The sequence below is a fragment of the Lygodium microphyllum genome, chromosome 30, assembly GCF_053477565.2.
Source record: "Lygodium microphyllum isolate KBCC chromosome 30, Lygodium_microphyllum_v1.1.10, whole genome shotgun sequence".
Lineage (NCBI taxonomy): Eukaryota > Viridiplantae > Streptophyta > Polypodiopsida > Schizaeales > Lygodiaceae > Lygodium > Lygodium microphyllum.
The window spans coordinates 87,331,267-87,355,288 of record NC_141164.1 but is presented as its reverse complement, the minus strand read 5'-3'; positions in this window follow the sequence as shown (position 1 = coordinate 87,355,288).

Genomic DNA, 24,022 nt, shown 5'->3' with positions numbered 1-24,022 from the left:
TACCCTCTATATAACGTGTGTTCAAGGCCTATTTATAAATATCCTTGTCTGTGAATATTTTCTTAATAAAACATACCCCTTTTCTATTCAATCTGTAAGTAACCCCTTTATATAGGACCCTTCTATATGTAAAAAATGTGTAAAAATGGTATTTTAAAAATCCCTTATGTTGAACCCATGTGATACATACATATATTTGTGACTAACCTCCCTAGGATCAACTTTTGCAATTTCTGAGAGACCTTTGGCTACCACTAGCCTTGCTTTTAATTTTTCAAATGTTATATCTAATTTTCTTTTAGTCTTATAAACCCACTTGCATTTATTAGTAGTATGTCCAGGTGGCAACTGAGCTAGAACCCATGTACCTTTAGACAAAAGAGATTCATACTCAGCTTCCATGGCTTCTTGCCATTGTTCCATTTGTGGGGATGACATGGCATCACTATAAGAGATAGGGTCTTCACAAATATTGAGAGCATTCTCAAGAATATTAGCATCATAAACATGATAGGTGTACTATGCTCATTGTCAATTGGAAGATCAACATAAATATAAAAACCAGGATTATCATTAGCAATGATAGGTGCAGGTTGTGAAACCCGATTTGAAGAGTCAATATTATCGACTAAAGAAGATTTATCATCATATAGAAAAGAAAAATAAGTGAGTAATGACTTTAGATCATCAATATCCTCTAGTGACAACATCCTCCCAGCATTCTCTTGAGACCATGTGCTACCCATAAGTTGCTCATTGAAAATAGTATCACGACTTATGATCACCTTCTTGGAGGATGGATCATAAAACTTATCTCTCTTAGAAAAAATTGAATATCTAATGGAAATAACTTTCAAGCTAGGAGATTCAAGTTTTATGCGAGTCTCTTTGGGTACACGAATATAAGCAATACATCCAAAGGTTCAAAAACAAAAGGAGTTTCACCTGTCCAAGGTAGTAATCGGTATTTTACTAGGAGCAGTCCTAGAAAGATAATTTTACACAAATACTGTCGTTAAGACTACATCGACCCAAAAACATTGAGATAAGCCAGAATGAATGAGCATACATCGCATGGCATTGAGGATAGTTCTATTTTTAAGTTCAATAATACCATTCTATTGAGAGGAGAGTAGGGAACCATATACTCATGATGAACACCTTGATTATTACAATAATAATCAAAATCATTTGAAATGTATTCTCCACTATTATCACTACAAAGTTTCTTGATGCAACGACTAGTATGAAGTTCTAGAGATTCTTGATATTGCTTAAAAGATAATAAAGCTTCTAATTTGTGTTGCAAGAGAAAAACAATGGTGTATCTTAAGAAATTATCAATAAAAGTCATGAAATATCGATAGTGAGAGTTTGATGGAGAAAAAGGTCCAAAAAATATCAGTGTAAATAAGATCAACCAAATCCCTAGAACAAGTTGGGGTCGAAATGGAAAAGGGTTTGCAAAAATTATTTGCAAGTGCACAATATTCACAAATACCCATGTGAGAATGAGCTTTTAATTTCATACCTTGAACAAGGTCACGCTGCTAAAGATCAACAAGCTTAGAAAAATTAGAGCGAACAAAGTGATAATGCCATATTTTGCTGTTAAGATCGCCAGTAGCTATAATAACATTTGCAACATCATCATTTGAAGATAACTCAAAAAGGTTACCATTTTGAGGAGCGACAGCTATGGTTTGGTTGTCTTTCTCAATGTAAGACTTAGTATTGTCAAAACTGACAAAGAGACCAAGATCCACAAGTCTTGCAACTGAAACAAGATTCCTTTATAGATTTGGGATATGCAAAAACTCATGCAGAATTCTTGTTGAAGAAATAGTGCTAATATATAAATCACTTACACCTTTGATTGGATAGGTTGTGTTGTCAACAAGATAAGCCAATTTCTTGATAGGAATAGAATGATAATTATGTAACCATTAGGATTGATATGTCATGTTTCTCGTAGCTCCAGAATCAATAATAAAAAGGGATCCATCACGAACATGAATTATCCTTTCAGAGAGATAGGATAACTCACACAATTTTCTTCTTCAGTAGTGTTGTCATATTTAGCAGCATATGCTCTATTATGATTTGAATCAAAACACCTCTCAAAACATACATGGGTGGATGATCACTCTTTTTGGAGTAGTCACAAGGAGAATAATCTTTGGATAAGCGTGGTTGTTTATTTGTAATACCATGTTCTTCATCATATTGTTTTGCCTAGCAATCAGCTGTAATGTGACCATTTATATTGCAATAAGAACAATATCTATTAGGAAATTTGAGATGAGAAAAGTTACCACTATGATGACTCCTATGTGTAAAGCATGGAAAGGGACACCTTCAAGCAAGTAAAGATTGGTTGATTTGTTCTGACTGTGTGTCCTCTTGTGAGATCATAACTATTTATTGATTTATGTGTCATCGTTCATGTCATTGTGAATATTCAATCAAAGATATACAAGCTTGATCAAAATTAATCCTATATTTTTTAGATAATATGGTAACAATATTATCATAAGTAGGATCCTTTACAATGTTAAGAAGCTATGTTACCGATTGCTTTCATGGAATGGCATCACCATTAGTAGCAAGTTGATTGATAATGTTCTTGTGAGAAATGCGGGATCTAGAGCATGGCAAAACCGGAAGCTATGGAGGATGGAAGGAGAAGTGTGGACTCGTGATGGAAAAGACGCTGTTTGTTACACAAGTGAATTAGGTTCCAAGATTGAGACTTGGACTCATAAACACAATCTTGTGTATGTGGACAATGACATTGACACTTCACTGAAGAGAAAAGAGTACTATCATTGCATTAAGAAAAGGAAGCAAGTACAATGCTTTATAGGAAAGTAGGAAACTGCAGTAGGCACCATTGTGCATATGGGATAGGTTAGCCTGCATATCCTTGACCCTGAAGCTCCATACAAAGAGGCTGTTTGAGTGAGTGTGATTGCTGATTCTCAACACCCCTCCTCAATCACAACTAGAAAGGCACAAAGTGTGTAGAGGTTGTAATGAGAACCACCTGCAAAGTGTGGGCATACCACAAACATGCCAAAACACTAGAGGCTATCGCAGAAAAGGCTAAGTGTGGGTACCATAAACATGGTGGACATCCAGAGGCTGTAACAGGGGCCTCACAAAGTGTACATGGACTGTAATGCCAGATTACATAAGGAATTTTACAAAGCTTATGGCAGGAAGCATTAGGGCAAGGAAGTACAAGGCTTTTAAAACAGTCTATCAGAGTTATGAGAGTAGAAGGATTGATGAGTCTTGTCCTTCCGATCCTGGTGGTCTTCATCTTCATCTTTATCTTCATCTTTTAGTCCATAATCTTCTTCTTCTTTCACAGCTGCAAGATAGGCCTTTTGGGACCTCTTCCTAGCATGACAGAACTTCTCAGTATGTCCGGTCCTTTTGCAGAAGTCACAGAAGAGCGGTTCCTTTTTACCTTTGTATCTGTTGTTTACATATAACATTTGTTCATCCTTTGAAGTGCTGGGCTCTTCTTTGCTTTTAAGTTTCTTTTCCTCTTCTAACAGTGATGCCTGGATATCAACGAGTTCCGGATTTGGCATGTTGATTAAAGTTGTTGATACATTATTATATTCAGGAGGCAAACTCTTAAGTAAAACACCGATGCAAACATCTTCATCCATTTTAATGTTGATTCCTGCAAGTTGGGTTAGGAGTCCTTCCATGTAATTGAGATGTGTGGCAAGTGATGTGCTGGACTTCATTTCAAGCCTGAAGAACTCAATCAGGAGACCATACTTTGATGATTTAGATTGTGCACTGAACAGGGTGTCAAGTCTTTTCCATGTATCCTGTGAGGTCTCACAGTTATCCACATGATGGATATAAGTGCCGTCTAGCTCCAGTTTGATAATGGCATGGGCTCTGTCATCATTCTTTTGCCAAGTAATTGCAAGGTCCGCATCCCGAGGTTTCTTCTCTTTGCCATTTGTGATGGCCCAGAGACCCTTTTTCATCAAGATGAGCTTGATGCGGGCTTGCCAGGTGTGAAACCCGACTCCTTTGAATCGAGCATTTGGAGAGTCTTTTCCCATGTTGAGGTTGCAAGATTAGCAGAAAATCAACACCAGAATTCTGAGATTTTATCAGTAGAAGAGCAGAATGCATTGTGTCAAGAGACACAATTAGTGACAGTGTGGAAACACGCTATGTCAGTGTTGATGTTGAGCTAGATTCTTGATTCTTCTTGTTCGGGATTGTTCGGTCGTTCTTCAATCTTCTCAGGTCCTTCCCCTCCTTGATTTGATGCTACGTCAATGGATTAGAGTGACAGAGGCTTGGGTTGAGTATCAGGAGAAAGAAAAACTGAGAAAAAAAAGCTTGAGAAATTTTGGCTTTGGTGGAATTAGGGTTTCTGAGACAGGGGCCTGGTTTTTCTCAGATTGTGGGAGCTATACTTGATCATTTTCAAAAAAATTTACATGCCTAGGAAGCTTACTTCATGGGCTATCAAAGCCCTATGAAAATCATCAAGATCGCAGGCAGTATGGCGCGCGCAGGAAGCTCGAACAGATTCGGCACAGTTCAGGACAGGTTTCCACGATTTCTGTAATGCCAGGGTCAGGGCGCAGCAATCTTGTTGATTTACGTGCTAGCATGAAGCGCCTTGAGTAGAGGAACAATCCCCTAGAAGGAATCAAGAGTTGAAGTGGCCTGGTTGAGAAGTTATTGAAGCTCCAAGTGAGGTAGGTCCTGTCTGGCTATGGTAGACACAGAGCAGAGATTGAGAATTTTCACAATGCTGAGCTCCAGATGGTCAAACGTCGTGGATTGATGTGATACAGGGAAGCTTTGTGAGTTGGGGAATACTTTTCCATAAGGAAGTTCCAAGAGATTTGACCTGTGGAGTGAGATATAAGCAGCTCAATCTGACAGGGTGCTGCTGGCTATGGCTGCCATGGAAGCTTCAGTGAGAGTAGAGTTGGGAGATGAAGTCATGAGCTGACATTGAGCTAGATTGAGGTTGAGAGGAATCAAGAGAGGCTGGAGAAGCAATGCCATGCCCAACTGGGCTCTGATACCATGTGAGAAATGCGGGATCTAGAGCATGGCAAAACCAGAAGCTATGGAGGATGGAAGGAGAAGTGTGGACTCATGATGGAAAAGACACTATTTGTTACACAAGTGAATTAGGTTCCAAGATTGAGACTTGGACTCATAAACACAATCTTGTGTATGTGGACAATGACATTGACACTTCACTGAAGAGAAAAGAGTACTATCATTGCATTAAGAAAAGGAAGCAAGTACAATGCTTTATAGGAAAGTAGGAAACTGCAGTAGGCACCATTGTGCATATGGGATAGGTTAGCCTGCATATCCTTGACCCTAAAGCTCCATACAAAGAGGCTGTTTGAGTGAGTGTGATTGCTGATTCTCAACAGTTCTTGAATGATTCGATATGTGTTGTCATAGAAGTTCCAATGTTGTATTGTGACTCAGTTAGCTCGCTACAAAGATAAAGTGTTTCTATAATAGATTTCATCTCAAAATTTACTATCAAATACTCCCATATAGTGTGTGAGGTTGAAAGATAATATACATTAAGCATAAGAGATTCTTGAAGAGAAAAAATAATACATGGACGAACTACTTTGTCACGTTTGAGACCCACTCATTATAAACAGTTTTTCATTCTTCAAAGATAGGTCCTTCAATTACAAGGGTATTATCATGAGCCTGATCAATTGGTTGAGGTAAACATTCATAAGTACCGAGAATAATATCATGTAAGTCATCACCTTCATGAATTAGCAGCATCTTTACTTTCCATCCAAGAAATCTTTGTCCTTGAAAGTGAGTGATGGAACATTTTTCTTAAGGAAATCCATTGACGATTATAGAATTTGACATATTTGGCTGAGAGAATATGTGCAATATAAGATCACAATATCTGCACACCATATATGGAACTATGACGAAAGTGCAACATAACAAGTCAAATGCAGAAGCTATGCTTTGTAAAGAAAGACGTTTAGTTTAAAAAGCATATTTCAAAATAGAGAGACCCAAGATAGATGAAACGTGGGCAAGAATAAAACAACCCAAAATGTATGAAACATATGCAAGAATAAATCAGCCCAACAATAGAGATGAGAAATATAAACAAAGATCAAAATATTATTCATTTACTTTTGACTAAGAATAGATAATGATCTGGCTAATTTTGACAAATACTCAAGAGTAATCGTGACAAAACCTGTCATAGAAGTGTGCACGAAAGCTATGGCCATGTTTGTTTTCCTGTTTCAAGTCCACTTTACTTGAACTAACATAACTTTTGACACAGAACTCCAAATTAAGCACGGACTTGCTGGGAAGAAAGCTTGTGAGTCCTAGAACATCACCAAACTAGTCCTCTTTAGAAAGTTGTTTCTTTAAGAGTTTTCCAAATAGAAACTTTTAGGGTGTTCAAGCAAGGCATATCTATGATTCAACATATCTACAATCTAAATGATGATTGAGTGAACTTCTTCTATGCTTAAAATTTACAACATAAGATGCTCATAACATACTCAATACATCAAATTTCAGCATGAAAAGAATATGAATCAAGTAATGAAGAGATACTACATAGGTATACTCCTGATTGTCTTCTTCAAGGAATTGTTTAGAGTCGATCATGATAGCTCCGATACCATGTTGAGATGTGGATAGCGAAGATATGTAGAGAGAGAGAGAGAGAGAGAGAGAGAGAGAGAGAGAGAGAGAGAGAGAGAGAGAGAGAGAGAGAGAGAGAGAGAGAGAGAGAGAGAGAGAGAGAGAGAGAGAGAGAGAGAGAGAGAGAGAGAGAGAGAGAGAGAGAGAGAGAGAGAGAGAGAGAGAGAGAGAGAGAGAGAGAGAGAGAGAGAGAGAGAGAGAGAAAGAAAGAAAGTTATATTAACGCCTTCTAAAGACCAAAACTGGCCTATGAGACAAACTGTGATACAACTGATGAGGTCCAGCTATCCAAAATAAAAGTGCTAAATGAAAAGCTAAAAATTGGAAACTGAAAATACGGTGCTGTGAGTGTGATAAGTGTGTATGTGTATGTGCATATGTAGCTCTGGTACTCCAGATAATGGCTACAAGAGGGGAACAAATGTCAGTTGTGATAGGGGAACAACTGAATACTAGATGTCATGATGGGCTGCCTTTTTTTCAGACCTAAGTGCCAATCCATGGCATCCTATGTTTTGGGTTTTTCCTTCATTGTTGTGATATTTGTTGGAAACTTTGGATCTCGAGTGTAGAGAGCTTAGAAGGGACATATGTATGGAAAATATGTGTCTCAATCTACCTCATTAGGATTCATATACATAACTTTCATGCTTCTGATTGTTTTTCTCATCCTTTGTATCAGCCTGTTAGTTTGTTGGTGGTATGGGGAATAAAAATCTTGTTGTACAATCATGGCCTTACTGATCAACTACATTACTTTAGATGTGAACTATTTTCCATTATTTGGAAAACGTTATTCAAGGCATGCATGCCTTGGAAATTATTTCTTCCATGAAAAATGTTCCTACTTCTTATGCAAATGCCTCAGCTATTCGTTTGCCTCCACCCCATGGGCCAAATATTCAATCAATACAATCCTATATCTATTTTCATTATTACTTTTAGGAATGGAACGACCAAGTCCCATGCAACTAGTTGAAATGGCCTTTGTACCTTGATTAATGACAAGTATCCATCAACTTTATGTGTTGGATTTTTGAAGCTTTGATATTGTTGACATCATCCCAAATATGTTGTTAATGTAAATCTCATTCTAGGCCAATAATAATGGGATCTTAGTAAATGCAAAAGCTTAATTTTCCCTATATTTCCAAATAGATGATGGGAATAATGATAGTCCAAATAAACTTGACATTGTAGTTGTTGTGGTATATAAATCTGGGGTTGGACTCCTTGCTACACATAGTATAATACTTTATTCTAAATCATGTGTCTTTATTGGTCTTTGTGTGTGGATTTGGATTGTTCAAGTCTCCAACTACGTTAATGATTGTGGGATTTATCATTTTGGTAGTAACAAAATCTTTAGATATTGTGGGAAGCATTGTAACTTCTGCTTAGAGCATCTACAATGACATTTGTGCTCCCCTTGCAATAATCTAGTGTAAAATAATATTCTTGTAATGCCAAAACCCACCTTAGAAAGCATCCAAGAGGATAATGTTTGTGTAACTGTGCGATCAATGGATGATGATCAATTTCAATAACCACCTTGGGACCATGTAATAAGGATGCAATTTTTCCAAAATCCCACACTATGGCCAAGTGTACCTTGTTAGTAGAGGAGTATTTTGTTTCTTCTTTGTTCAAACTCCTAATAATGCATTAAAGACAAGTCCTCGATATCTTTAGAGTAGAACTTTATCCAAAGGTGCAAGCAACAAATCCCCGAATTCATCCTACCAAATCATAACTCCATTCTCATAATCCTTATAGACCAACCCCTTTGATATTATTTTCTCTTTTCCTTCAAGTCTTGTAATCTTTAACTACAACTCATGCATTTGCTATCATAGTTTTTCTAACACTAATTCTTGAGACTGCACAGTGACTTGCTCTAGATCATCGTTATAAACCATACCTACATCCATTTTGAATTCCATGTCCAAATCCCCCTAGCTTTGCAACATTTTTACTTTAATGCTATCATGTTGGATTCACCAAAGATGTCATGGGACAAAAAGCTATAGCTAAAAGACATAGGGTCTCAAAAATTCTAGATGTAGAGGAAATCATCTTAGGGGATGTTAGGGGCCAAATCACACACTCTATATACATTACTCTATGATGTTATTATGTATACGACAATATGATGCTATGTAGAACAACCCTTTGTCTTCATGTGAAGGGTGGTTGTCTTTATGCAACTCCTTGATGTATCTTTTGATATATGTCATTTGATATTATGAAATTTCTTCAGGACACTGCCCATTATGGGTTGTTCTCAAGCCAATGTGAATGCCTATATGTGTTTCCTAAAGATTGATTATTGTTATCTATTGATAATATATTCAAAAATTTCATCATTTATGATGTATCTTGAAAGTGGACATTGCATTCCTCAAGAATATATGCTTTATGTTGTGGTTTGTTGGTTCAAGAATCTTGGCAATTAACATTATGGTTGTCGAAGATGGATTTTTGTTGTTCACAATGTTGTTGTTGATTGGCCACAACAATTTTACAATCTTGCCAATTTTGTGTGCATGGTAATCATGATTTAGGTATTAGGCTTGGACGAGATAAACCACAAAAGTTTGCTACAAGAACATAGGACTGTAATGGCAATTATCAAGTTTAAGGTGCATTAGATGGGTAGCATTTATGTTAGAGCAAATCCCTTAAAGGGATTGGGTTCTTACAAGAGCACAAATTGGATAATTGAGGGAATATTTGAGAAGAGAAGCCCAACACACCTTGTTTGAGGGAAAATTTGAAATTCAAGTGGATGAGGAAGTACAAGGTCAAGCAAAAGTGTAGGTTAGTGAGGAAGTACATGAGGAGGAACCAATATCAAAGGATATTGCATGAGAAGATGTTCCATCCACAAGTGCATCAAGAGCATATGGCAACACTCAAAATCATAGGTGGATAACTAGGGTTGTAAGATGACTTGTTGAATAAAGTTGAAATATTTTTGTCACTTTGCTCATGAACAAAGTGATTTGATCATGGCCCCTAACTTGGATAAGCTAATGGTGGAAAATTCAATGAGTAATCAACAATACTTAGTCAAGTTAATACTCAAATCATCTCTCTTACTGAGTTGGAGCTCATGGTCCAGATTGATCTGTTGGGTACAATTGTGAGTTGCATAATGGTTGACGAGATGTGCCCAATGCTCAAATGCAAGGTCAAAGTGTTGTAGTTAAGAGTGAAATTCAGGCATAACATAGTGTATCAACTCAACTATGGCAAATTGAAACAAGGTGGACAAAACGTGGATTTAATTAGTTGTATGGAGATCAACTTAAAGAGTAACAATTGCTACCACTCTTTTGGAGAAGGCTATGGACTGATTCAATAACTTTGGTATGGGTGCTTTTAATATATATGATGCATTGAATATTTCATGTTTAGGATGATTTACAAAGGAAAAAATACATAGAGACGTTCTTAGGAAGATAAGAAATATAGATAAAAAAGATATGTTGGTTTGAGTACTATGCTTAGAAGTACAGAAATTTGGTGAATAGATTAAATGTTGCTAATAGACCATCCCAACAAAATTTAGATCTCTTATTTTATTATTTAAGGACTTGAAGAGCATTATTTGAGGTCCTATAGGAAATGTGGAACTTGCACCCAATGATACATTAGATACCTTGGTTAAAGCTACTACGAGAGTAGAAAGAACACTTGGTCTTGGTCGGTGAAAGAACCAAAAAGATGAAGATTCTTTAGACTCAGTGTAAGAAGCTGAGAATAAGGATTTAGTGTAAATAACATTGATATTAGGCCATGTCACACTGACGTTGGTATAAAAGGAGAGGACATGTAAATTTTCACATCTTTTTGACACATTAATACAATTACAGTCTTTCTCTCCCATCTTGCTCACAGCTTCTATGGCTTCTCCCTCTTTCCTATCTTTCTCTCTCTAAATCTAGTCTTTCTCTCTCCTCGTCACTCTTTTTCTCTCTCTTCCTGCAATCTTTCTCTCTCTTCTGCAGTCTTCTCTCTCCTCTTTCTCTCTCCCTAGTTCTCTCTCTGACAAGTGGTATCAAAGCATTGGTCTTTGATCCATTCTTTTCTTCTATTTTCAGTCCTATTTTCCTCTATCAAAATCAATTTCAGAGAAAAATTGCACAAGATAGTGACTAGTGGAGTGCTATAGATCATCTACAATTAGTAAGAGACTACATTTGGAGATATCCAAGGTTAGACATGGAGGAGGATGGCTTAAATGGCAGGCTGTCATCAAACTTCATGCAAAAATGGAGGTAACTAGGGTAAAGGATGGTTAACCGGGCTTAGTTAGAGGTTGAACTCCAGTTACTTTTAAAAAGGGAGCTTCTCTTCTCTCTCTTTCAAGATTTTGGCTGAAGCTTCCATGGTGGCTGCCAAGAAATCTTCAAATATCTTTCTCTACTGATCAACTTTCAGTGCCAAAGCATGGGGCAAAGGTTCCTTGTCATCTGAGCTTCAGGAGGAGTACCATGGTCAAGTTGTGATGCAGGAAATGGAGTAGATGACAGTCCAAAAAATGCACCAAAAAATGCGCTGAATTCCCTGCTCTCCATCCCTACTTGATCTGTTCCAAATTTTCCATTGATTAATCAATTACTTTGAAGAACTTCATCAACACCTACTACAGCAACTCTCAGCTGGAGCAGAACTCTGATCATCCATTCCTTTGCTCAAAACCCTAAAACACAGCAAGGCAGCCATAGCCACAGATTTGGAAGCTCAAATTTCTTCAAATTTTGGACTTCCCTGACTTCCAAGGCTTCTCTACTGCTATGTACAAGTCGGATAGACTCCAAGATTGAAGACATTGAGGAGATTTCAGCCCGTGGATGACATTGGAGCTCAAATGGAAGGATTATTTGGGGCTTTTCTTCAAGAGGCTTGAATATTTGATATTCAAGTGTTCAAGCAAGGCAGGGGCATTGATTCTTTATGGATTTAATCATATTGGAGCTTGTATGGACAGATTTTATGGAGATTTCAAGCTTTATGATGGATTTATGATGGATTATGAAAAACTTTTCCATCAATGGGATTGAAGCTGACATCCACCATATTCTTCAAGCTTAATTGAGGTATTTCTTTTACTAATCTCTGAAATCTCTCAATAATCCATTTGCTATTGCTTTTTCACTTGTTGATGAGAGATTATTGATCAATTCATTCACTGAATTGATCAATAGATCAGAGATTAGTGTTAACTTTCATTGATTTCAGCCTATTCCATTGAATCTCATCTTGATTCAATCATTACTTCATCATAGATATCATTTGATAAGCTTGATGCATAACCTTGATTTGTTTTGACTGAATTTCTTTTATCCAAGATGAAATATTGTAAAAGGGTAAGTACTAGTAATCAGTGAGTCACTGAATTGCATTTGTAAGACCCTTCTCCTATCCAAACTTTCAAATTTCCATTCCATTGCATCTCATGAAAGGTTGAATGAATATTTCAGAAATGCATATCATGCTGATTGATTAGATTACTAGCCATTGCCATGTTGATATACCCACCGAGGAAAAAGGTGGATGCCCGGGGAGATAGTGGGACAAAAGAGAGGTGACCCTCCCTCACTATCAAAGATCCCGAAAGGGTGCAACCAATCGACCCAGGGGGAACTTTGCCCACCTCCCAGTGATTCGGAGCCCGTGTAGGGAGCTTGTCATGCCGTTTTATCGCTTAAACAGGTATAGCGAGTGAAGAATTGAAGATTGAAGACTTTTCAAAGGCTCAAGTACTTACAGGTTCAAAACAGGGTAAAACAGGGAATTTACACAATACTTACAGGGTACTTACAAGTGGTTACAGGTACACCCTTCATTACTGAAGTACAGGTGCAGGTACTATAGGGTACCCACAGGTCCTATACAACCTTTTACAGGGTTTGGTAACCATTTGGGGTTATTGCCTTGCATTACAGGGTCAAAACAGGGCACTTATAGGTTTGGACAGGGTGTAGGCCTGGACAGTTCAGACTCAGAAATCCAGCTACAGAATTTTCTGTCCTAAATCTGTTATAGGGTGCTATAGCTCATTTCAAAGAGGACATTATTAGCTTTGATTTGAACTAAAAAGTTTTGAAATGGGAGTTCCCTAACAAAAGTTATAGTCGTTTTTCTGACAGGGGGTACTGCAGGACTGCACTATTATGGCATGGCATAAGGGTAAAAATAAGGTCCAGGAAGATTATGCTCAGCAAATCAGGGATTCCATGTTGGATAATACACCTCAAGAGAGCCCTGAAGAACTTCAACAACAAGGAGAAGTCAATATACTTAACAATCCTTTGTCATAGGGAACGACATGAGGCCATCTTATCAAGACATAGGGAACGACATGAGGCCATCTTATCAAGAATAGAGCAAATGGTCTTGTCTATTGATCAAACGACGTCTTCCACCAACGACTCAAACAAAGGATTCTATTGATAATTTAGTGGAATATAATGCTCAAATTATGGCACAATTGTCTCAATGGATGCAAATGAAAATGGGACCAAAAGAAACTAAGGAGAAAGCTTGTTCAAACAGTGACCCTTCAGCCCCACTTCAGCCATCTAACCAAAATGGTCATGGACAGGGGATTATTGGAAGAAGAGGCTTGTTCAAACAGTGACCCTTCAGCCCCACTTCATCCAACTAACCAAAATGGTCATGGACAGGGGATTATTGGAAGAAGAGGCATTCCAAATAGCCAGTATGAAGTAGGAGAGGCTTCATAGTGGCATGATGACTATTTGGGCAGTTTGAATGGAGCCAATTCTCAAGCTTTTGGATTGAATACTCAAATTTCTAGGGGTGCTCTACCAATAAGAAGATTACATAGTAATTCTCAGTCACTTGTTGGAAGATTTTCGTCTCAATTTGGAGGTTCCATACATGGTAATCATGATCAGCCCATTTTGGGACAACAACCCTTTCATGAAAGAGAGCTAAAGGACAAAATTGTTCTAGTTAAATTTAATGGTCAGTCATCTTCACCATCTGATTTAGAGGAGTGGACCTCTAAGATGGAGTCCTACTTTGACATATTCCCTAAAACTGATGACATGAAGATTCATTTTGCTTCCTTGCATTTCGAGGGATTTGCCCATACCTGGTGGAGGTATATTAAAAAAGAAAATATACTTGTAGAGAATTGGGAAGCTTTCAAGGCACTTATGGATGAAGTATTTGTTTCTCCTCCTGAGAAAGAGAAATTAGCACAGAGATGGTATGGTTTGGAACAAAGGGGCCTAAGTGTAAGAGAGTACACTAACCAATTCATCAACCTGACCATGTGGAAAGCATCAGTGACGAGGCTAAGCTTCATAAGTTTATGTATGGTTTGGAGCCATCTTTATCAGCTGATGTTATGGCACAAAATCCTACTTCCCTCTTTAAGGCTATTGAGCTTGCGGAGTGCTATGGAAGAAAGTATAGAAGAGAATCTTCATTTTAGCCTAGTTTTGGACAGCCAAGGACTATTTTTAAGAAGGGGCAAGTTGGTAACACTTATGGTAGCAATCATGTGCCAAATGGGAGCTTACAGGTACCAACTTATCTTCCATTTAATGCTTCTAGACCTCAAAGTAATTTCAGGACAGAAAACAATCCAAGAGTTGATTTCAAACAGGGGGATAACAAGCCTAAATCCATTCCAACCAATACAAATCCTAAATCTATTCCTATGGATCTTTATAAAGAAAGAAATGAGAAAGGCTTATATTTCAAGTGTGGGGAAAAGTATACACCTGATCATGCCTCAAAGTGTGTATACAAAAATGTTAAACCCAAGCTTCAGAGTATGTTGGTTTTTGAGGATTTTGAGGATGACATAGATGAAGCTAATGCAATGGCACTTAATGTTGAAAATGAAGATCTTGAAGAGGAAGTTGGGCAAGAGTATTTTTATGATCCAGCCAACTCTTTTCCTTTTGATCCAGGTGGAAGTGTTCCGTTTGATCCAAGTGGGACTTGTGATGAGCCACTTGCTGCCACTAATTGTTCTATTTCTATGGATGCTTGGATAGGACCTAAGAGCCCTGATACACTCCGTATGAAGGGAAGCATATGTGGAAAGCCAGTGTTCATTCTGATAGACAGTGGCAGTACTCATAGTTTTGTGAATAAGTCCATTATGGACAAGCTAAATTGTGTTCCCACAGATTTATAGCAGCCCATTAGAGTTCAAGTAGCTAATGGTGAAGAGGAAATCAGTACACAGATATGCCCACATGTTTCTTTACAGTTGGCTGAAAATTTTGAAGCCAAGGTAAACCTGATCACTCTGGATATGGGGCCTATAGATATTGTACTCAGTTGTGATTGGTTGATGACACTAGGTAGGATCACTATGGATTTCTCACAGTTGTATATGGACTTTATCTCCAATGTACAGCTTATCCATTTACAGGGAATTCCTAGTAGATCAAATTTTTAGCTTATTACCATTCAACAACTCAAAAGAGAGTACAAGAAGCGCTCACAAATATTTGTTTTGCATCTGAATAAAGAAACACAGGATCAGCCCAATAATTCAACAAACCATCCAACCTTGATAGCTCTTCTTGAGGAGTATAGAGATCTGTTTGAGGTACCTACTTCATTGCCTCCTAAGAGAGCAGTAGATTACCCCATTGACTTGGAGCCCAACTCAAAGACAATCAATAAGCCACCTTATAGATTATCAAAGTGTGAACGAGAGGAAGTAGCCAAGCAAATCAAGGAACTTCTTGAGATGGGATTCATTGAACCAAGTTCTTCACCTTATGCATCCCCAGTCCTGTTAGTCAAAAAGAAAGATGGATCTTTCAAAAGGTGCATTGACTATAGGGATCTTAATAAGATCACAGTGAAGAATAGGTATCCCATACCCAGGATTGATGATTTGCTTGATGAGCTTAAGGGGGCTTGATTTTTTACGAAGATTGACTTAAGGTCAGGGTACCATCAGATTCGCATGCGAGAGGGTGATGAAGTCAAGACTGCTTTCAGGACTGATTGTGGGCTCTATCATTTCTTAGTGATGCCATTTGGGCTTATAAATTCTCTAGCTACCTTCCAAAGCCTGATGAATAAGATTTTACAACCTTTCCTCTTTCAGTTTGTCTTGGTGTTGTTTGATGACATTCTGATCTACAGCAAGACTTTACAGGATCACTTGGCACATATGAGGAGGGTTTTTGATGTATTGAGACATCATAGGCTTTTTGCTAAGGAGAAGAAGTGTTCTTTCATGCAGACTGAAGTGGAATACTTGGGACATATTGTCAGTGAAAAAGGAATATAGGCTGATCCCAAGAAGGTGCAATGTATAAAAGATTGGCCAACGCCTCCTACTACTACCTCTCTTAGAGGATTCCTTGGTTTATCTTCATTCTATCGTCGATTTATTAAGCATTATACAGCCATTGCAACTCCTTTGACTAATAGGTTGAAGAAGGAGGCTTTTTTTTGGGATGCTCTTGCAGATAGCAGCTTCAACCAATTAAAGGAACTCCTTACCTCTCCTCCTATCTTAGTATACCTGGACTTTTCCAAAGAATTTACTATACAGTGTGATGCTAGTGGCCGTGGCATTGGGGCTGTTTTGCTATAGGAGCATGGAGTAATTGCATTTGAGAGCCGTAAGCTTACAGATAAAGAAATGGCCATGAATGTTTATGACCAGAAGATGTTGGCTATCTTGCATGCAATCAAGAAGTGGCACCATTACTTATATGGCAGCTGATTCAGAGTACATAGTGATCACACACTACTTAAGTATTTCCTTACTCAGTCCAATCTTACTCCAAAGCAACGTCATTGGGTAGCTACATTACAGAATTATGATATTGACATCACTCATACAAGGGGAAAAGATAACATAGTGGCTGATTCTCTTTCTCGTATGTGGGCTTGTAAAGTTTCAACGATGTATAATGACTCGATTGAAGAATTACAGGAGGCTGATCTTCTAGATGAGGAGTTTAGCCATATTTTTCAGAAATTATAGCGAGGTCTTATGGAAGAAAACTCACATTACCAGCTTAAAAATTGCCTTATTTGGATTGTAATTCCTTCTACTTCTTCTTTTAAGCGAAAAATTATGAAGGAGCTACATTCTTCGCCTCTAGCTGGACATTTAGGAGTTTTCAAGACCTATGACAAGATCAGTAAAAGTTTCTATTGGAAAGGACTGTGGAAAGATGTCAAGGACTTTGTTATGAAGTGTATACCTTGTCAGCAAAATAAGGGCAGCACCCATAAGCCAGGATGTTTGTTATAGCCATTACCTATTCCTACTCATAAATGGACTCATATTACTATGGATTTCATTACTGGCTTACCTACTACCAAGAAGGGATGGAATAGTATTTATGTGGTGGTAGACAAACTCACCAAGGCAGCCCATTTTATTCCAACCAAGATTCAGTTTACTGCTTCTCAAGTGGCCAATCAGTTTATGGAGCAGATTTTTAGACTACATGGATTACCGCAGGTGATTGTCCATGATAGAGACTCAAAGTTTATGAGTAACTTTTGGCAGGCGGTATTTACATCTATGGGCACTAAATTGGCTCCATCTACAGCTTACCATCCTCAAACTGATGGACAGACATAAAGAGTTAATAAATGGTTGGAGACTTATCTTCGCCATTTTTGCTATGATGTCCAAATCTCATGGGATTCTTGGTTACACTTGGCTGAGTTTACTTATAACAATTCTACTCATGCTAGCATAGGAGTTTCACCCTTTGAGGCTTTGTATGGTTACAAGGTGCCCTTACCCACAGTCATCTTTAATGAAAAGATCAATCCTCGTGGGAAGGAAGAGTTGGAAAGAATACAGACCCTTCTTCAGCAATGTAAGGTGAATCTAAGGAAGGCTCAAGATCAAATGAAGATGTATGCTGATGAGAAGAGGAGGCCTTTAGAGTTCCAAGAAGGAGAGTTGGTTTTATTGAAGGTGCCCAAGTCCAAGTACTCTACATTAAAAGATAGATCTAGTAATAAGCTTGCCCATAGGTTTTATGACCCTTACCAGATCCTTAAGCGAATTGGAGATTTGGCATACAAACTAGAGCTTCCCTCTTCCACAAAGATTCATAATGTCTTCCATGTTAGTCAGCTCAAGCCCTTTTATAGTGATCTAGTGGATATAGTTGATGAGCTGCCACCTATTGATGAAGACGGTCTTATTCAGTACATCCCAGAGGCTGTTATAGGGCAACATGAGAAGAAGCTTCGATCTCGTTCTATTGTGGAATATTTGATCAAATGGAGAGGTTTACCACTTTAAGAAGCTTCTTGGAGACCTGATTCTATATTGGATGAGTTTCCTTTCTTGAAGGATACATTGGTGGCTGAAGCCTATTGCTTATGGAGCTAGTGATGATGCAGACAAGTTCAAGACAGCACGCTGTTTTAGAACAGTTTTTATCATGTCTAATTTTTAGAATTAAGATATCTACATGGGATTAAAGTACTCTTCAAGAGCTTCATTTTGATATATGGTACGTCTCATTTGGACACTTCTACTAGAAGTTATGGAAGAATTGGTCCAGCAGGGTCTGTTTACACAGCAAGTTGTCTACTTTGTTTTGAGATTATTTGTTGAAGAATTTATGGTTCCATATGCTTTTGAAGTACTCCTAATCATGTATATAGCTGAGGCTTACTTTCATTCTTCAATTTCAATTCATGTAGTTGGTCATACTTCATTCATTCCCCATTTGTAAGGCTGTAAAAACAGAGTAGTACTCTGTTCTATCCATCTTTTTCTAGCTATTTCCAGGTTTGTTTTTGAGGGCAAAAACTTTTAAGAAGGGATGGATTGTAAGAAGCTGGGAATAAGGATTTAGTGTAAATAACATTGATATTATGCCATGTCACACTGACATTGGTATAAAAGGAGAGGACATGTAAATTTTCACATCTTTTTAACACATTAATACAATTATAGTCTTTCTCTCCCATCTTGCTCACAGCTTCTATGGCTTCTCCCTCTTTCCTATCTTTCTCTCTCCTCATCACTCTTCTTCTCTCTCTTCTTGCAGTATTTCTCTCTTCTATAGTATTCTCTCTCCTCTTTCTCTCTCCCTAGTTCTCTCTCTGACACTCGGAGGAAGAGTCAACTTTGGATAGTGATAATGATGAAGATGAGAGGGATTTAGGATTAGATTTTTTAGTTGATGAGTCATGTAACTCAGAGTTGGAGGATGTTAGTAAGAAAAAGCATAAGAAGAAGAGAAAAACAAAGTCTAATAAAAGTGAGAACAAGAAAGGGAAGGACAAGGTTAGGAACACCTTATATGACAACAGGCTTGAGAAGAAAATTATCCAGAAATTGAAGGAATTAGGGCTACCTAAAAACCAAAATGAAGGAAAAATCATGTGAAATATGTCAAAGAAATAGGCATGAAATAAGAGGTTGTTGGAATAATGTAATGTCCAAATGGGACAACAATTACCAATGACACAACTTAGAGTTAGAATAGAATAGTCAACTACAATAAATCAGGTAATTTCTTACACAATACTTGAAAGACACTTCAAGGGACCAAGGAGGATTCTGATAAGGCAATCAAGGAGTAATTTCTAGGGATAGTAACAAAGTGCACAAATAGGATCATGCCATTATTATGGAGGTCAAGGACACTTTGTAGGACATAACTTTGAACTTGATGGGACCTAAAACGGGCCGGCACTGGCTCATGCACTAGCCGAACCTCTATCATGCGTTCAACAACCCCACAGCCTCGCAGCCAGGAGTGTGGATGACACATACATCATCTTCCTAAACATCTTGCGTTTGTATTACGTCTCATAGTCCAACTCTAACCCAATTAACACTCCTTAGAGGGAGTCCCAACACATTGCCAAATAGCACAAAGTACAAACATAGGAGGTCCTCCCACGGCTGACTGCCGCTACCTCACTGCGACTCTCCTACACCTTGGGGATTGGCCCCTCGATGCGTCGCTAAACATATATAACACAACATCGCACATATTTCCACTCAAGGTACCAATTGATCGTATCCATGAATGTACCATACCTCACTTTCCTTTCCCCTTAGACCCAACGCCTAGCCTACAGCTTGGACAACCTTACTCACTCAACGTTGGTCATGTTCCTCTAGAAACCAATTGCCATGCATCCAAGAGATATTGTCTGATACCTTTAAGTTTCTTTATGATTTATGCAAATTGTGAATGTCTATGTGCTCAAACAATTAAGAAAATCAACATTGGTGCACATGTGGAAAACATTTCTTTCAATGATTTCGACTATCGCTCGTATGCGGTGCTGCATGAACCTAGCACCGAGAAACCCTCGTGCTACTAGGTCCTTAATCTTTAATTATCGACCAACCTAAATGGTATGCATAAAAAACTAGCAAGATTTTCATCATTTCATTCAGCATTTAAACACCTTTTATACACTCTACCCCCTCAGCCGTTTAGGTTGTGCATGGTGCATAGGTTTAGGGTTCATTTTCATGTTTTTATTGTATGAAAAGCAATAAAAACTCACTAAAACATAAAGCTAAGGCTGAACTGAGGCTAAACCTCATACTTCAGACCCCCCATACATTCACAAACATGAATCTTATTTTTCCTTAATTTTCGACACTCAAAATCCATTTTTTCCCTATTTTTTTCCATTTTTTCTATTTTTGTATTTTTTACAATATTAAATAAGTGAAAATACAAAATGAGTTGTGCGTTGTGGCCCTTAGGTTCATTTGCAGCAAAAACACAAATTTAGTTGGTGTGTCTTATTATATTTTCCATTTATATATAAAAAACACCCAATTTTCCCATATTTCGCGTGTTTTACGGGTTTTACACCATTAATTTCAGTCACAACAGTTATGATTTTCTGATTTTCTAAGCATAAACTGATCGAACTCATAGCAAACAACATCATAATGCATAATCATCCCATGGGAACAAGTATTCATGAAGCAAATTGCACAATACATCCATTTCCTTTGTAAAAATGAGATTACCGTTCTTTGCGGGTTGCGGAATTTTATTTGTCATATCTCATGACTGATTTCGAGCCACCATTAATGCTCACGACAATCCACAATCAGCAATCTTCATTCCTCTTGAACCAGGGAGCAATCCGGTCTTCATTGGACAAGCATCCGCCATCCATTCTTCTTCTTCTTCTTCACCACATGAATCTGCCTTTAGAAGAGAGAGAGGGAGGAGAGAGAAAGACTAAAATTAGAGATTTTCATAGAGATCGCCATTGGAGGAGTGAAGCACGGCGAAATGATCGACATCCGGGGGGGATTCAAGTCCCATGATCAATTGGCATGGTTGCTCACAGGCAGGAGATGGCCTCTCCATCAACATGGCGTGAAAATCGGCGCCCTCCTCCACGTTTTTTCCTCTTCCATGAATGAAAATTTTCATGCTACATTTAAATTTTGGGCTCCCAAGGGTCACTTGCCCATTTTGGACAAATTTGGTCCACCTCTTCATATCTTGACCGATTTCTTGGCCATTTCCCCGTCCGGACTCCGAATTGAGCTCTGAAAAATCCTGGGCGTCCGGCTCGGCATCCCGCATTGGCGAGTACCTATTGTCAACCCGCAGGACAGTCTGAAAAATTATGAAAAATCAACAAATGTTGCTCATGTGTCTTTAAAGCACTTTGGCGCTTAAAATCGTCCTCGATCGAGCCGCCGCCTTCGACGTTGAATATTTCTCCCTTGATATTCGTAATTTTTAGCTATTTTTAAGCACTTCTTGGCTCCAGAATTCTGCTCTCATTGGCGACCACGGGATAGGGTGACTCAGCTCGTCGAATCCCACGAACATATCTGCACATAAACAACCAAAGGAAGCATCAAGCTGATAAAAAATAGACATATACGTAAATCACGGCACAGTGCTCACCCTACCCCTGACAGAACCAAGTTATGACATCCACAAGGAGTAGGCCTAGCATAATCTTATAGAAGGTCCGCAGCTAGTCACTAACTGACTGCTCCAACACGGCCAAACTAAAAAGAACTATCAAAGAGGTTGCCCTAAGTGGTGGTCTGAACTACCTACCTAACTAAGGACAACACAACCAGGAGCTCCTACTAGGCGAGGACTCCTATAGCCTGATTCAAAAAGTATTGTCTTGTCAGCACATTTCTTCTTTTAGGATTTTTATTTTATTGACATACTCGGGCATGTAAAAAGGAGGGAGCTGAGCGTAGTGACCCAAGGAGAACAGGGCATCGGCCTCAGGACCTGTCTCGGTACCCAAGAACCTACCAAGCCCTCGCAAGGCGACACTTAATCCTTTTCTGACGCTCACTTTTATTTTCGCTCCAACCTTCCTTAAATTTTTTCAGCACGATGCCACCCCTAGGAAGACAAGGCATCGGCCTCGGGTCTGACTCGTCCCCAGGAACCTACCAGGCCTTCGCAAGGCAATGATCAACTGCGTATACATTTTCATTTCTTTTCTTTTCGATTTTTATAGGGGTTAGAACCCCTTTTTGCACACCTTTGTATATATTTATTGTCTTTTGGGATATTCAGGGTTTCTTTTCCTTTATCCTCGTTTTTTCCTTTTTCGACAGGCTTCTCTAACTGCCTCACAACTAACAAGGACTCCTAGAATGGCTGCCTAGCAGGCTAGCAGAATAGGGTCACTAGGACTTCCGTCTAAAATAGGTCTTTCGGTGTCAGGCAATGTCTTTACAGGAGGCAACAACTATACAGACCTCCCCCAAACATACTTAACCTAAACCTCGAGACTTCATGCCTTGGATGTCGGTCCCCCAAAAAGAAAAGGAACCCTCACAAGTACACAGACACATATAGCAACAAAACACAGTACTCGTAAAGGGTAGATGTCACCTAGACCAGCCACAAGAAGCGTCGATGCCGCAACAAAGGCTCCCTCCAGCTCCACGGAATCTGTCAAGCACTGGACTAAAACAAAGCACGGTTAAAAGCACTCGTACTAGACAGACACCTGGCCCTCTTGGCCTAATGAAATAAAGCACTTCACTACCAAACTGAATCGGCCCACTTGGCCTAACAAGATAGAATACTAAAGCCTCGCAACACTGGCCCTCTTGGCCTAACGAGATCAAACAGAATAGCACCTACACATCCCTCCTTGGAAGAATCCAGATATACAATAATAAGCTCCTTTCCAAGGAGGAAAAACAGGCTCGTAGCCCTAAACTAAATGCATGAGGTTATTACCCATCCCTCCTGCATAAATAGCAAGAGGTGTACACATAATATGTTGTCTAATTAACCTATCGGTCCTAGATAATAACAGTAGATTGGTCTCGGCCACTCTTTGCATCACCCATATCAACCATCGTCTGCCATATATTGCATGCTCTGATAACATGCCCCACAAGCGACCGGGTCCTGTTTCATAATTGATAACAATATCCAAACTAGGACCACAATTAAAGAAGAGGTCTTCTTCATAAGATTTGCTAATGAATCCGCAAACTGATTCCAGTAATGTGGAATCAGTTGAAAAGACACTCTCTCAAACTCCTCAAGTAGGGTCATAGAAGTTCGATGATACATACAGAGAATGGGGTTCCGCACTATGTATGTCCCATCTAGTTGATTCAGGATCAACTGTGAATCCCCTTTTACTAACAACCGACGAATACCACCTTGTTTGGCAATAAGCAGTCCCATAATCAAGGCTTTATACTCCGCCATATTGTTACTGAATCCTACCCCAAGATAAGCAGCTAACTTCATCGTCACTCTACGTCGGGGATCTCGGATTACTACTCCAACACTTCCTTTTTTATTAGGGCCCCTGGACGCTCCATCAAAATATAATGTGTACGTCCATAATGGGTTTACACAGCCGGCCATCGCGAACTCCTCTATTTGTAATTATGGTAATCAAAGTTTAGCATATTGAGAGGATGAACTGACGGCTCCATCCCACCTTCTCCATTGAACTCAACAGGGATACTTGTCAACACTCGTAAGCAGTGATGGCAGAAGACTTTGATCTCCCACACAAAGCTTTCGTCTTCTTGCTCAATCACTTTATATCCTTTGCTCCACCAGATAAGTTTCCCCTGATGGTATATTTGCTCCAGATATGGGTGCTCCAAATAAGGGATTAACCGACCCATCAACCAGCTTTAAGCTCTTCCGCATGTCTCAAATCATTCCTAACACGGACCTGCAATGCATTTTCTTTGTATTAGCAGACTTATAAATAATAAGGTTTAATTTTATTAAGATTAACCTTATTTTTAAACTCTACTCCCTGTAGATCAGTTAATAGGGCCATA